The following is a 16,525-nucleotide window of genomic DNA, read 5'->3' as shown; positions in this document are numbered from 1 at the left end:
ACTTTCTAACATGTCATGGTGCATGAGATGCTCATGGCACTGCATATCTCATGAATTGATTCTATACTGTGTGCTGAGCACACAAGTCGCATCGTTTTCTTCCACCAAAAAAAGGCTCCAGAACGAAAAATGTATCAACAACATATCAGCATGTTCAATGCAGCAGCAAATGAGACACATTTTTTTCACCTGGAAGGTGACAAGATGGCAAGAAAAGGGAAGGAGTTGTCCAGGGCCCCCTTATTCCACCCATCTGCTTTAAGATTACTGCTGTAGTTCTGTCCAAAAATGAGGCAGTGGGGGACAGGAAAAGGAGCTGTAGTGCAAAAGTTAATGCTGTTTAAAGCAGCATTATATTTCCCTGGATTACAGGCACTACATTCTGTAATCACTTCTCCCTAGGGGGTGGGGCAGGATGACACTGAGATAATGGGACACGCCAGCTGTGAGAAAAGACTTTTGGAGAAATGTGTTTTGCTGATTTTAGAGGATTCCTTGGTTATCACTGTCTTCCACTCACCCATGGATAGTGCTCTTTCCTTTATTAGAGGGTTGCACATGTAGGGAGTGTCAGTATTGCAGCTGGGAGTGACTCTCCTCCAGTCCAGACCTACAAATTCCTGCTAGCTTTAGCTGAATTAGTGTGCTAAAAATAGCAATGTGGACATTGCATCATCAGTGGTTTGGGTCAGCCATCTGAGCTCACACCCTGAGGTCGAACATGGGCAGCTAGCCCAAGCAACCATCCAGGCTGCAACATCCACAGTGTTACTTTTAGCACACCAGTGCAAATTTGTCTACCTGGGCTGTGCGGCATGCTGCCAGCCACAACATAGACACGCTCATAGTTACTTCTGTAGGCTAAACTCATTGCTCACAGGAGGGCCTCCTTCCATTTTCCTAAACTCTCCTGATGTGCCACCTCCCATTTCTGTTTGGGAGAGTCCCTAAAACCTTCCACCTACTGCCTGAGGCCAAAGGTTCAGTGTGCCACCCCCTTTTCTCTTGCCACATGCCAGGAACCTACCTGCTGCCCACAAGAATGGCCACACTGGACAGACAATGGTCTATCTAATCCAGGATTCTTTTTCTGACAGTGGTCAGTGCCAGATATTTCAGGGATACCCAGAGCATGTGTGACACATGTTGGAACCTCTGAGATGTCACTTCAGATGCTTAGACACCACTGAGCCCCCCACTTCTCTGTCAGCCTAGGCTCTCTTTTACCTGGTCTTGCTGAGCCAGGCTCTCTAGCAACCCTACAGGCAAGGCCACACTCTACTGCAGATACAGACATTGAGATCAGCTTGGGGAGGACTCCTGTTAAGGGATTTACTCCAGCACCCAGATGTTCACTGTCACCCTTTAGGGTACAAACCCAAAGCTATATGTAGTTCACCTCCTTCTGCAATGTGAAGGAAGGTATACACAGCTTCTCTCCCCCCACCTCAGATGGAACTTACATAAACTGGGTAAGATTATAAACTAAGAGTAAGTTTATTAACTAAAAATACACCTTTTCATAGTTATTTAAAGTGGTCAAAGAGGTAGCAAACAGAAAAATAAATTAAGAAAATAATACAAAGCACACAACCTAAGCTAGATTCACTGAGAATTGATTACAAGTCATAATTTCTAACCCTAATTACTACTTCAGGTAAAGCCCTTCACAGGCCAGGGTCTCTTGGCTTTGCTCTAGCACAGGGGTTGGCAAACTATGGCACACATGCAATAAGTGGCTCACAAGCTGATTTTCTGTGGCACGTGGGGTGGGAGCTCAGCCCCACGAGCCTCAGAATTGCTGGATAGCTGCAGGCTGGACCACCAGCTCTGGCTTCCAGCTTGGAGGGGAGGCAGGGTGGAAGAGGTGCACGACATGACATCAGGGCTGAGGCAGCCCAGCAAGAGCCTGTGCTGAGCTCCATGTCCCTGGGGCTGCCCCTGCCCAGCCTGGGTGTCAGCTCCCAGGAGCTAAGGGGTTAATCCTCCCCTCCCCACACTACAGGCTCTGCCTCCTGCTCTGGGAGGGGCTGGGGCAGCTCTGCAGATTGGGGCTGGGCGGCCAATCGCACTTTGATAAACTAACATGAGAAAGTTAAAATGCTTAATCGGTTTAATAATTTAAATGAAACCATTCTCCCTAGCTGCAGTGCTAGTAAAATGACTTCGGCATAATTATGTAATTAACAGTGAGTTTCCATTAGCAACTGGTGGTCCGTGGCAAGGTTTGCATTGAGGTAGGTGGTCCACGGGGTGCATGGTGGAGAGATCTCCTGTGTCCCCCCCATCCCGGGAGAGTGGCTCGGCCCAGGGCAGGAGGGTAAAATCTTGGCATGCCACTTTGGAAAGGCTGCCAACCCCTGGTCTAGCAGTTCTTCCCACTTTCAGTTACAGTTCTTCTGTTTCTAGGGCTACGTCTACACTGGCATGATTTTCCGGAAATGCTTTAAACAGAAAACTTTTCCGTTAAAAGCATTTTCGGAAAAACACGTCTAGATTGGTAGGACGCTTTTCCGCAAAAGCACTTTTTGCAGCAAAGCGTCCGTGGCCAATCTAGACGTGCTTTTCCGCAAAAAAGCCCTGATCGCCATTTTCGCGATCGGGGCTTTTTTTTGTGGAAAACAACTCTCTGCTGTCTACACTGGCCCTTTTGCACAAAAGGGACTTTTGCCCGAACGGGAGCAGCATAGAATTTCCGCAAAAGCACTGACAATCTTACATGAGATCGTCAGTGCTTTTGCGGAAATTCAAGTGGTCAGTGTAGACATCTGGCAAGTTTTTCCACAAAAGCAGATGATTTTGCGGAAAAACTTGCCAGTCTAGACACAGCCTAGGTGTTTTCAAGGCAGAGGAAAAGCCAGCGGAAGAGTCTCATTGTTTTCCTTCCCTGCCTTATATAGAATTCCCATAAGGCAGGAAACCTCTGTTTGATTTTGTCCATCCTCCTGTAGAAGAGTGGATTAGTATCAGGTGACCAGGTCACTTGACTCTGTTGTCCATGAGTCAGTAGCAGCATGGAATGTCCCCAGGAAGGCCAAACCAATTCACAGTCCACTGTTCTAGCTGATAGGCCAGTAAATCCTGAAGTGTCAGCAGTGGGAGTAGCCCAAAACAGTAAATATGAAATACAGATATATTGGTCAATATTCCTAACTTCATCTAAAAAACCCCCACACTACATGCCTACACATAGGATAATCATATTCAGTAAATTATAACCTTTCCAATGATTCCTTACATGATCCATCTTTGCATAAAGTATATGTCAGTTATGTCATACAGTCGCTCCCCGAATTACAAACAAGTTACGGACCAACAGTTGGTCCATAACTCGAAGTGTTTGTAACTCGGATCCTATAGAGTTACATGGCAACTGTAACTCGGATCCGCATTTACGACTGCTTTGGTCATAAGTGGAGGTGGTTGTAACTTGGGGAGTGGCTGTATTCATATCATAAACAGGTTTTCCTAAAACATATGGAATGCTCTCATCACAGTGTGATTGCATCTCTGACCATCTTGATTAACAGTCATAGATGGATCTCTTCTCCATACATTTAATTATTTTTTTAAACCCAGTTACACTTTTGGCCTTCCCGACATCACACAATAGTCAACAGTGGAGTTTGTTGCTGTGGGAAGAAGCACTTTTTATTGTGTGTTTTGAATCATCTGTCTTTTAATTTCATCAGAGAACCACTAGGTCTTGTGTTAACATTTCCCTGTTCACTTCTTTCACACCATTCACCATTGTATAATCCTCTATCATATCTCGTCTTAGTCATCTCTTTTCTAAGGTGAACAGGCTCTGTCTTCCCCCCCGCCCCCACCCTTCTCCTCATATGGAAACTGTCCTATACAGGGGTGTTCACAGCCTCTGCAGGCCCCTGGGCAAGGTATGGGAGGGCAGTGGCTCTGTGTCTCCGGAAGGGGTGGTGTCTAAGGCAGAAGAGGCGGGGACTGGGGTAGCCAACCAGGAGTGCTGCTCAGAGTGCATTGTGCTGGCCCCCAGGCAGCCCTCAGCACCGCCCTGAGTGTGGCACTCCCTCCTCCCCCAGCCTTTAGCGCTGCTCATAGTGCGCAGTGTGGTGCTCTGGCAGCAATTTAAAGGGCTCATGGCTCAGGCTGCCGTTACTGCCGCAGTAACAACAGTGGCGGCTGGGAGTCCTGGGCCCCTTTGAATCATCGGCCCTGGGGTACCTGTCCCCTTTGACACTCCTTTGCCTCCATCAGTGGGTCTGCTCCTATATGCCTGATAATTTTTGTTGGCCTTCTCTATACTTTTTCCAATTGTACTATTTCTTTTTTTTTTCTAGATGAAATCCCTGACATTTTGGAATTGATTAGCTACAGCATTCATATAGATAAATAGAAATGTCATCAGATAGAGCCTTTGGTTGCTTGGCCAACGATTCTAAATAATGATTGTAATGTACTTTAAACTACGTGAGCAAGAAGTATATTTGCTATCTGTAAGTTGCACAGAATGGCCTTTTGTCCTTTTCTCTCGCTTTCTTTGACAGCGAAATTTTTCCTATTATCTGAGGCTGTTCTATTTTTCTTCTTGAGAACCCCTTCCCCCTCTAGACAAAAAAACTCACACACACAGAAACAGACACACCACCTCATAAAACAAAATCCACTGGCGTGGGGCCTAGAGGATTTATGCTGCTGGGATCTCATAGCCATATATTTGATTCACCTATCCAGGTCTCTACTGGATTTAAACAAAACCAATTCACTTAGGCTAATGTCCTTGGAACTCTGTAAGAACCAGAAAACTTTATTATAGATAATAGTTGCTTAGTATTGCAGATTAAGAAAAGCACACACAGAAGAGCGACATTCTCAACATCTGGGCCACTGCCTCCACCACTATCCAAGAGGAGGAGGAGACAGGTAAAGAATGAAGGAACAGAACTCTCAGACAGAACAAATTAATGCATTTCTTTCCTGTTTTCTTCTTAGTTTTGTTTGTCTTTATCCAAAAAATTCTTGGTTGTAAATGGTTTGAATAAAGAGGGTTTCTCTAATTCAATTGTCTAGGGGATCTTACAGCCTCGCCGGGCCGCTGAGCAAGGTCAGGGTGGGGCAACTCTGTGCTCCTGGAAGAGGCAAGGCCTCACATTTATGGGGGGGCAGGGCTAGGAGTAGCCAGCACCATGGCATGCATCCCCTAGAAGTGTTGTCTTTAAGTTGAGTGTTTGGGCAGCCGCCCAGGAGAGATTCAAATGCCACACAGCTGATTAGCAGAGCGCCCACAGCTGGCAGCATGTGTTCCTACTGGTGGAAGAAATTGGAGGGAACACTGCCTTGCACTGAGCGCTGACCAAAACGTGCCACATGGTGCTCTGGTGGCAATTTAAAGTTCTCAGAGCTGTGGGTGCCACTACGGCTACTACTAAAGCGATGAGGAGTCAGACTAACACGGATTCAGACTAACACGGCTACCCCTCTGATACAGCTACTACTGCGTCAGCAGCAGCTGGGAGCCCTGGGACCTTTTGAATTGCTGGGCCCCGGGGCAATTGCCCTCTCTCTGTCAGCAGGCTTGCAACTGACAAAAGATCTTTCTTTGGGGTTTCAGTCGCCACACTGCGTAAAAGAACAGTGTTTTAACATCAAAATAGCCTTTAGTAAAATATGGCCAGGTTAACAGAAAACATTCTATAATGCCTTTTTGTCTGGCTGTAACTCCTCCCATTCAGGCATGTTCACCCCCAAAACACACAAAGCCCCAAGTACACAATGATGGCTACACAGGAGATGCTTCTAGCTCTGGAGCAGTAGGAATTTATTAATAATTACATTCAATAGAATAAAGTCCCCACCCTCATGGTGGGTAACCTCCAATTGCCCCCTCCTGTGCTCCAGTCTCTATTTTGACCAACTCCATATTATACACGGAATATTCAATCCATACTAATCCTTATGCACATGTAAGCCATTTGAGAGTATGATTTCTGCATCTGTTAAGTCGTGCACTGTGGATATTTGGGTTGTGATGAAATGACAGATTCTTAATGAACACTATGTATACAAAGCAGTGTTTCTTAAACTTTTTAAGACTGAGGAACACCAAACAATATTTTTTTTAAATGAGAAACATCAAGGATTTTTTGTTGAGCAAAAAAAGAAAAGGGGGGGGGGAGGAGAGTGGGGAAAATGTATTAATCAAAAAAAAAAAAAAAAAAAAAAAGGATGCCTGCCCCTTTGAGGGAGGCCATTTTGAACTCTGTTCTCCACAGTACACCGCCCCCTGCCTCGCGACACAACACAGTTTAACAAACACTGATACAAAGTGTTGTTGTGATGCACAGCTTCTTGGCAAGAATAGTACTGCCTTTACATTGTTGTTGTTTTAAATACAGAAAGCACCATTAGGGACATCCTGGAAGATGTATTTAAAAATAAATCTATTTTTAGTTAAAGGAACGTAAAAAAAAAACCCAAAAAAGCAAAATTAAAAAAAAAAAACCTGTGAAGCCAATAAACAGAATTAAGGAGGCAGATTCTGCTTTCAGGTACAGGTTGAATCTCTCTAGTCCAGCACCCTTGGGACTTGGCTGCTGCCAAACCAGAGAATTTGCTGAATCACAGGAGGTCAATATTGTCTAGCAGCATTACCAACACTTCCACTGCTTATGGGGCTCTTATAAGACATTTAGGGGTAAATTAAAGCTAAATAACAGCACAGAGAGCCAGGACTGGTGGCTGTAAACAAACTTTATGAGCCCAAGGGGAACTTAGCCACACCCATACTAACTGGACATCCAGCCAACTAAAATCATGCCGGACCATGGATGTTGCCGGACCAGAGAGTGCCGGCTAGAGAGGTTCAACCTGTACACCAGGGGTCCCTTTTAAGTGCACGCCTATGCACAAGAAATTCTAAAGCTGCCCACCTCCTTCCCAGAGCTGCGTGGGCAGCACTCACCTTCCTGCTGGACCCTGAAGTGAACGGCATGATTACTCTGGTGGATGGGGTAGGGGCTATGTAGTAGATGGCTGCTCAGGTGGCTGGGCCGTGGGGCGAACAGCTGCTCTGCTCTAGTGGTCTGGGGCAGAGGCTGTGTAGTGAGTGGCTGCTCTGGCTGTTCAGGCGGCTGGGACCAGGGCTGGTGCTGGGATTGTGTTGGGAGCATCTGCACTGCTCCAGCGGGCTGGGGCCAGAGCCAGGGCCACATAGGGAGTGGCTGCTCCAGCAACCCAAATCTTTCCATTTAAATCTCTGCAGTTTTAATTGTACATACTGTGACAGACCCAAGCCAGCAGCCTGCCACACTCTGGTGGAAGGCAGGTATACAGGGCACTGTGAAGAGACACGAGAGGCATAGAATAAGTGGGAGGCCTCCAGGTTGTCAGTGAAATTCCACTACTCATCATTTTTTCACTTACTTGGTGAGGCAGGGCGGGTGAACCCCAAGGGGCTCTCGCTTCTGGCTCCAAGTGCCTGGCGCATATCAAATCTCTTGATGCCTTAAGAATGAGCATGCAGCGAAGACATAGGGGGTGATGAATATGATGAATCAGGATTCGAGTTGGATAACAAAGATGAGACTCCCTTACGACGTCTACCACTGCCACCAATGCCACTAACCCTGAAACAGAGCACGCCTGTGGAAGGCCTGAAGGGGAAAAAGCAATAATCCAACTCCCAATTAACAATCCAGTATGTCCTTTCTGTGAGGAACATGTTGGCAAGCTGACTGCTTTAAGCTTCCGCCTTAAGCAACATCTTGGGGAGAAGTATGTGGAATTGTGCTCCTGTTGCCAACTAACACAGCCGAAAGTGCATAACATCCTCTGCCAAATCCCTAAATGTAAAGGGAAAGTATCTAAAGAACCAACAGGTGACTGGCTTCGTGATGGATGCTCGATGAGGTCTGTAACAAAATCCGGCCTCTCATAACATAAAATAATCCAGCATCCAGAGGATTGTAATGCTGAGCGCATTGCAGCTAGCCAACCAAAGCCCAACTCGCAACGCAGAAAGCACAAAAGTTGCTGGACGACAGAGGAAGCACTGCTACTCAGGGATCTCGAGAAAATGTTTTCAGATAAAAAGAACAGAAACAAATTAATTGCTAAACAACTGAAAACAAAAACTGCCAAGAAAATAAGTGATAAGAGGAGATACCTGAGTCTCCAAAAGAAAGACCATAAGGTGAAAGCTGACACAGGACAGGAGTACCTGGAGAAAGACTCTGATATAATGCCCACCATCACTGGCCTTATGGACACCTATATCCAAAAGGTGTCAAAAAGCCGACAGGTGTCAGTAGAGTCGACATTTTAGAGCCCCTAGGAAGAGCAGAATTTGACTTGCGAGTCATAAGTGTGGGGGTTGCGGGAAACCCCAAGATGAGAGCAATAGTCAAAGACACAATGATTGACACTCTGCCTTCCTTTCTAACTAGAGACCCTGAACCACAGAAAAATAAAAAGTTTAAAAAGGCAAAGCATCCCAAAAACAAAAAAGGAAAATCTTGGATGCAGAAAAGGGAAGCGCAGAGAGGCACGTAGAAGAGATCAGCACCTCCCTGATACCGATAGAGGCAAACTTGCTTCCACAATTCTTGATGGCACAGAGCGCCTACAGTCCCAAATCCCTCTGGCCGAAGTCCACCAAACACACAAAACAAATGGGAAACAGAAACACCATTTGGGGGCCTCGGAAAATTCAAACCTTTCACCAATGCCGACAACAGCGCATTCACAACTTTAATATCAGATAAAGAAGTAATCGAGAACATCAAAGAAATGAATAAAATTTCTGCACCTGGTCCTGATAAAAATCAATCTAAGGGATTTGCTCATGGTAAACCCAGATGGCCTCAAACTAGCAGGACTGTTCAACACCTGGTTGGTCACAGGCATAATTCCTGATGGAATCAAAGAATGTTGATCACTGCTGATTCCAAAAAACGATGGACTTGGAAGCCCTTGAAGATCTGGGAAATTGGAGGCCTCTGACTATTGGCTCGATGGTACTGAGGCTTTTTTCACAAATATTGACCAACAGACTGGCCAGGGCATGTTCCATGAATTCATGCCAAAGAGGCTTCATAGCAGCACCAGGCTGTTCCAAAAACCTGAAGGTACTCCAAACCATAGTGAAACAGTCCGAAAATGATAAAAGACCCCTGGAAGTCATATTCATCCACATTACAAAAGCATTCAACTTGGCATCACATGATCATATATTGTGGGTACTAAAAGAAAGGGGCCTGGACAGTCACACCATTCAACTCATAAGGAACTCCTAGTAACATCCAAACACGGATGGAGGTTGGTCAAGAACTCACCCTAGCCATCAATATCAAAGTCAGTGTTAAATGAGACCCCATGTCTCTGTTGCTATTCAACCTAGCACTCTATCCTCTAATCTCTACACTACAGAAAGCGGGTCTGGGATTCACCTCTGGGTCACAAAAGATAACACCTCTGACATTCACAGAAGATCTAGTAATGCTAAGCAATACTTGGAAAGGCATGAAGACGAACATGGATATACTGGAAGCCTTCTGCAAGCTTTCAGGGCTGAAAGTTCAGGCTAAAAAATGCCACGAGTTTTATCTAAGCCCAACACATGACTCTTACACTGTCAACAACTGCAAGGCCTGGGAAATCAATCGTGATGGTCTTAATATGATTATGCCAGTTGAGGCAGAGAAATATCTAGGCATCAAAGTAGACCCATGGACTGGGCTCTCAAAACAGGCCCTGTATGAAAAGCTGGACACTTGGCGAAAAAAAATAAGCAAGGCTCCCCTCAAGCCCTCACAAAAACATATACTACTAAATATTTTCATGGTGCCTAGGATCATTTACCTTGCTGACCACACAGACTGCAAGAAAAGTATGCTTTCCTCCCTTGATGATAACATCAGACATGCTGTCAAACAATGATTCCACTTATCGAATGACAATTGCAATAGTTTTATTTATGCAAGGCTTAGAGATGGTGGCTTGGGAGTAGCAAGGCTCACCAGCCTCATCCCATCAATACAGACAAGACGACTGCACAAAATCGTGCACTCGAAGACAAAGCAATAAAATACATTGTGTTGGATAATAAAAATGAAAAGGAGTTAAAAGATCTCTGGGTGTCTGCCAGGGGAGAAACTGATTAAGTCCGCAGCATAACATCCAGTCCTCATTGACTACAAGTTACCCATGTACAACCTGGAATGAATGGGAAAAACCAGCACCAAAAACATGCTACCTGATGCTTTGTAACTGGAGAAATCATGAATTCTCCCAGTGGAAAACCCTCCAACATCAAGGCAGTGGAATCGCACACTTTAAATATGACTCCATCAGTAACCACTGACTACAGTTTCACTGTGGATTCTCAGAGCATAAATTTCTTACTGTTCTCAAGATGTGACTGAACGTATACTCCACCAGGATCTATCTGGGCTGGGGCCAAAACAACAACAAAAGAGTGAAATGCAGACCCTGTGCATCCCCATATGAGTCACTTTCCCATATCCTGGGATAGTGTCCTGCAGTTCAAGGAGCCCGCATACGACATCACAACAAACTCTTGACATTCTAAAAAGAGAGGCACAGGAATTAAAATGGGAAATTTACCAAGAACCCCTCTACTCACCACTGAACAAGAGCTGCACAAACCTGACCTTGTATCTGTAAAAGATGGGGAAGCAATGGTGGTAGATGTGACTGTCAGCTATGAATATAAGGAAGATGTCTTTGAAAAGGCAGCCGCAGAGAAAGTAAAGCACTATGAATCCCTGACCAGACAAATAAAATAAAAGACCTCATGGGAGCAGATAAAGTTACAGACTTTGGATTCCCCTTGAGTGCCAGAGGAAAGTGGCCAAAAGGCAATGAAAAAGTACTTTCTGCGCTAGGCAACTAGATGATGAAATCCCACGAATCGCTAGGCTATTTAACCACTGAACATTACTATATTCTATCGATGTATTGCATATCTTTGCCAATATTGGAAAGCAGAATAAAGTGTAGACTGTTCCATGAGGCCCGTTTCCTCATGTGCTGACCTTTTTTTCCATTCCTATCACTTATCCCAACTGCCTTCCCACCCTCATTTCATAGGGATCTCGTAATGATTAAATATGTTCATGACTCCTCATTGGACTTGACACACTTGGTTGGACAGGCCACCTGGAGTGTGGAAACACCCTGAATATCTCGAAAAAGAATCCTATGAGGGTTTCAAAAATAGCCAAATGCCTCATCATCTAATTAGTGACACGCATGAATGGATAAGAACATAAGAAGAGCCATACTCGGTCAGACAAACAGTCTATCCAGCCCAGAATCCTGTCTGCTGCCAGTGGCCAATACCAGATGCCCCAGAGGGCAGGAGCACAATAAGTAATCCTCATGTGATCCCTCCCCTGTCACCCATTTACAGACAAATAGAAACTAGGGACACTATTCATACCCATCCTGGCTAAGAGCCACTGATGGACCTAACCTACATGAATCTATCTAGCTCTTTTTTTTAACCCCATTAAAGTCCTAGTCTTCACCACATCCTCTGGCAAGGAGTTCCACAGGTTGACTGTGTGCTGAATAAAGAAAAACTTCTGTTTGTTTTGAACCTGCTGCCTCTTAATTTCATTTGGTGACCCCTACCTCTTATATTGTGGGAATAAATAAATAACTTTTCCTTATTCACTTTTTCCACACCAGTCTTGATTTTATAGACTTCTATCATATTCCCCCTTAGTCTTCTCTTTTCTAGGCTGAAAAGTCCAAGATTTTGTTCACTCTCTCTTCATATGGGACCCGTTCCAAACCCCTCATCATTTTTGTTGCCCTTTTCTGAACTCTTTCCAATGCCAATTGGACGAGACAAGGCGACCACATCTGTACGCAGAATTGAAGATGTGGGCGTACCATGGTTTTATACAGAGGCAATAAGATATTCTTGGTATTATTCTCTATCCCTTTTTAAATGATTCCTAACATTCTATTTGAATGAATGAGATTCCCACTGTCCCTACCTACTATCTAGCTAAACCACAGCGAGTCTCTGAGGCTAATAATATCTGCCAGTAGCATGAGACCCACAGAGCATGGCCAGAACTTTGACACAATACTAAGGGAAAGTAGTAGTTTTGAATCAATCCCTTCTTTAACTGCACATTATTGTGTTGTTTCTTGCTTAACAAAATACTTGCTTTTTAAAGTGGGTCTGTTTTGTATTTATACATATTAAAGAACATTTAATTATATGTAAATTGAAGAAAGTATTTAAAAATCTGTTTCCCAAGCACTAAAATACATTTTTCACTGTTACTCTGACAACTGGCATTAGTGTCCTGAACGAACTAGCCTCACTAATCTAAATCCTGAAACCTTTTCTTAAAAAAAAAAAGGGGGCAGACATTCTGTGCTGAGCCACCAGGAGGCTTGAAGCTGGTGCAGAAGGTTGGTGGTCTCGGCTTCCACTCACGGAATTTTCTTTCTTGCTATTTCCGTGCTTAGTTCAGTGTCTTATAAGCAATTTTAAAGCATTAGCATAATTTAGAAAAAAATGTGTTTGTGTCATAAAGTAAACTGCCAGCACATCAACTTCTGAATAGTCATCTCTTCAGATATCTATCTATTGTCTTACACTATGTTCAATAATGTAGCAGCTGTGACTGAAAAAAAAAATACTGACCCCATTGATGAAGTCAACAGCAAAACTCCCATTAACTTCAGTGTGGTCTAAGTTTCATACCTGAGATGAAATGGCCTAAAGAAGGGTGTGGCTTTGGGGATAGAGTATTTATTGAAAATGGCTATTTCTACATGTTTCATTGTTATCATTCTTCCTGTATAGCTGTTGCCAATGTTAAGATTTTACATTTGTAGGGCGCTGCATCTCTCTTTAGATGTTGACTCCCGCAACAGTGTGCCACAGGCTCCCGACACCACTGCAGAGGGGGGGAAAGGAGTGCCCTGCCCCAGATGCTGCCTGGCTGTGCCAGTGGGTGTCCATGCTATTTGTGCAGCATTATGCAGTGTGGCCAAGTGGCCATGTGAAAGAGGAAGCTGGGCAAGGCACTCCCTGAACAAGGAGATAACCAGCAGCTCCAGATTCAATGGCATGGAGGTGGCCCTGGAGACACAGGGCATCCTCTGCCAGGAGTCACACATCACACCACTGGCTGCCCTAGAACCATTTTGTACTCCAGTGACACAAAGGTACCCTAAAGGCAGTGATCTCACTTCCCTATTTGGGTCTTCCCTACCTACACTGGGGGTAACAGCCTAGCTTGTTTACAGCCAATGAAATTACTATGTGGTCCCCCGCCCACTAAAGCTCATGGGGTAAGGACATTCTGGAGGAAAATTACAGCAATGTTGTACGGTGCTTATTTTTGGCCTCCTATAACTTCTATGGAACTGTGAGCAGTGCTGACTTAGAGCAGCCTTGAGGCTACTCTAACATACACCAGTAGGTAGACTTGCTTCTGGCAAGATGGAAAACACAGAAGGCACAAAGGGGGCTTAGATTCATCTTTCATACTTTCAGCATTCCTGCACTGATACATTGTGGTCATGCCTTGATAGCTTAATAAAAGCTGAGATGCGGTAGTTCAAACTTTTCTGCTGGATCTCATACTCTTGATATTGCTTGCAAACCCTCCAAAGTCCTTTTGGTGTTTTTAATTCCGACAGTAATCATGGGACTGGAAGAGATCCTGAGAGTTGAGCTGATGGAGGGTCTAGGAGAAGGCTGTAAACAGAGGAAGTTGGCTATTTTGCATTATTAATTTTCTTTTTATTTCACTTTAAAGTCATGAAGTCATGCACCTTGTTAATTATCCCTTGTTTTACTATTCTTTTCCCATAACATTTTAAATTATATATTTGTTAATAACTAGGGTGCCATAGTGGCACACATCTGAACAAGTGCACATAACCTCAATATTGATGCACAAGACAAAACTCACTCTGTTCATGGATGGAAAATCTTAGAGAGAACATTGCTGTACACCCATGCGTAATAGGCGGCACACTCCCCTCATGAGCACTTCTTTGTAGTTGGATTCAGTACTACAACCCTTTTCCTGCTCCTGATGCCCTCTGTAGGTTGCCAGCCAATGTTAGTGGGGATCATCAGTGGCTTGACTCTTGGCCCAAATCACAAAGCCCAAGTGAACCCTTTATGGGATAATCCAAGTCCAGCAAAATGGTCTGTGCCCACACCAGGGTCTACAGCCTCAACTCTGTGCCCTTTAAATTCTACTTTTCGTTTGGTCATCCAAATGAGTCTTGTTCCCGTTTCAAGGTTCACATCACTTTTGGCAGTGGCTAACAGGGAGCTCAGACTGCCCCCACCTTCTTCCCCCCCCCCCCCCCAATGTTCCAAACCAGGAACCCTATAAACAGAAACCATGTGGTGCTCACTTCAATTTGTTGCTGCTTATTCCCTGGGCCTCTTTCTACCAGACCCCTTTATCTTCACCCTTTACCTCACATGGTTACAATTCTCAGGCCCCCTCCCCGCCAGCTTACACAGATGTAGTTAGAATTCATCTCTGGTTATCCCTCAAGTTTCTCTGGCCAAAGAGTAGCACCGCACTGCACTGCACCTCACTCCACCCCATGGTTCCAGCCAGGAACTGACCTGCTAAGACCCTGCATTTCCTTTTACCTGGACTCTGGGATAAGGATGTTAAATTGTGGTACTGACTAGTCGGGGAGTCGATGGAAATTCCATCGACTAGTTGATAGGCACTTCCACATTCCTGCTGACTCTGGGCTGCACAAGGCATGCCTGCTTTGAAATGTACAAGAGTCCCCAGCAGGGGCTCTTGTGCATTTCAAAGCCATGGAGCCTGGGGTCAGCTGGGAACTCCTCAGCTGACCCTGGGCTCCACGGCGCTGCCCCTTTGAAACACCAAGGTGGTGTTTCAAAGGGGTAGCGCCGCACAGCTGATCCCTGGCTGACCCCGGGTTTTGGGGAAATGCCGCTTGGAACCCGGGGTTAGCTGAGAAGTCCCCAGCTGACCCTGGGCTCTATGGCGCTTCAGCGTTTTAAAGGGGCAGCCCACACAGCTGAGCCACTTTGAAGAACCCCTTCTTCCCCCCACTTTGCTGCCTCTATCTGACAGAGGCAGAAATGGGGGAGGGGAGGGAATAGACTAGTCGACTGACTATCCAGTAAGCATTTGCTTATCAGATAGAAGTCTAGTTGTTAACATCCTTACTCTGGGAACCCTCTGGAGGGAAACCTGGAGGACCCACCTTTACTGCTCCTTTTCCACAGCAGGACGTAGAAATGCTGTGGTAGCTGCAAAGGTCAAGTGCACTCTGTCACATGTAAATACAAAGTAAAAATCAACTGAGCTTTCTAAAAGAGTTTTACTATGTAATAAAACATTTGCGATAACCTTAACTTCTCTAATATCACTTTTGGTGCCCATGGATTATCTGGAATAACCACAGCACACTATCCTAGTACACAAGAATAGCTGTTATGTTCCTAAAGCTTCTAACATATAAAGTTACATTCCATAATTACACAATATAATAGTTTGACATAAGAGTATTAATTTTGATGAAAACCAGTGATGTAACCGTATTTTGCTCAATTCAGACTTCACAGACCACTGGAATAAAAGGATTAAGCATTACAAATCCTGGTGGTACTTGACATTAACAAGTAATTTTATAATAATTCATTCCACATGTCTTATACCAGTCAAAAAACCAGCAGAACATAAAGCTTTCTGATGCCTCCAGGAAGTGAACTGCTCACTCTGTTCTAATATTAGAAGCAGACTACAGCAATGCAGCAAGTAACATTCCTTCCCTACCTCCAAATGTTTTGAGTCTGTGTCCATGCAAGTACAAAGCAAATGCGAGTGAAGTCAGCAATTGGGTTAAAATATTTATCACATAACTATTGAATGACCTAAGAAAGCTGAGAAATGAAACAGCAGTTTTAAAAATAAATTACTTTTACTTTCATTATCTAATTTAAAATATGCATTAATTTAAAATATTTTCCTGCTTTGATTAAGTTGTTCATTTCTCCTTCAAGTTGTTCATTTCTCCTTCTGGTTAGACAGAAACAAGCAGAGTTCAGACCAGTGAGATCTTGTCCAGATCATAAGGCTCTCTATAGATTTTATTCTATAGATTTCCAGAATGCTTCTGACAGCATACACAGAGACAGTCTTTGGAAAATAAGGCATGCTACAGAATGACAGCAAAAATAATTAGAATAATCAAGGATCTATGGGGTAATGTTATGTCAGAGACTGTGACGACAGCCAATTGTTTGCAGTGACAACTGGAGTAAGAGCCGGGCATATTGTGTCTCCACTATAGTTTGCACACATCATTGACTATGTTATGACAAAAATAACTGCTGAAACAACCAAGGAATTTTAAAAAGACAAATAATAAAGCCCAATTGGATGACCTTGCTTTTGTTGATGTCACTGGCTAACTTAGTGCAACACATTGCTTAATGGAAGAAATGACCCAGCTTATGGCAGACACAGCAAAACAAGTTGATTCATTC

At 44.3% G+C, this 16,525-nt stretch overlaps 1 long non-coding RNA gene across 2 annotated transcripts in view; it reads right to left on the bottom strand.

Moving 5' to 3' along the window:
- The window catches only part of LOC149523600 (uncharacterized), a 57,812-nt gene that overhangs the window by 16,703 nt on the left and 24,584 nt on the right, over nt 1-16,525 (bottom strand). The window contains exons 2-3 of one of the 2 annotated variants that reach the window (XR_016350668.1): nt 15,241-15,306; nt 12,336-13,726 (exon numbers count right to left, since the gene is read on the bottom strand). The exons of the other annotated variant lie outside the window; for it this stretch is intronic. This is a non-coding gene — a long non-coding RNA (uncharacterized LOC149523600). Of the gene's footprint in view, nt 1-12,335; nt 13,727-15,240; nt 15,307-16,525 lie in introns of those variants that run through there. 2 annotated transcript variants of the gene reach the window in all.

This window comes from Pelodiscus sinensis, chromosome 14 (genome assembly GCF_052426305.1).
Source record: "Pelodiscus sinensis isolate ZL-2025 chromosome 14, ASM5242630v1, whole genome shotgun sequence".
NCBI classification, from domain to species: Eukaryota; Metazoa; Chordata; order Testudines; family Trionychidae; genus Pelodiscus; species Pelodiscus sinensis.
The sequence above is the reverse complement of the archived record's forward strand: the minus strand, read 5'-3'. Positions and strand labels throughout refer to the sequence as shown.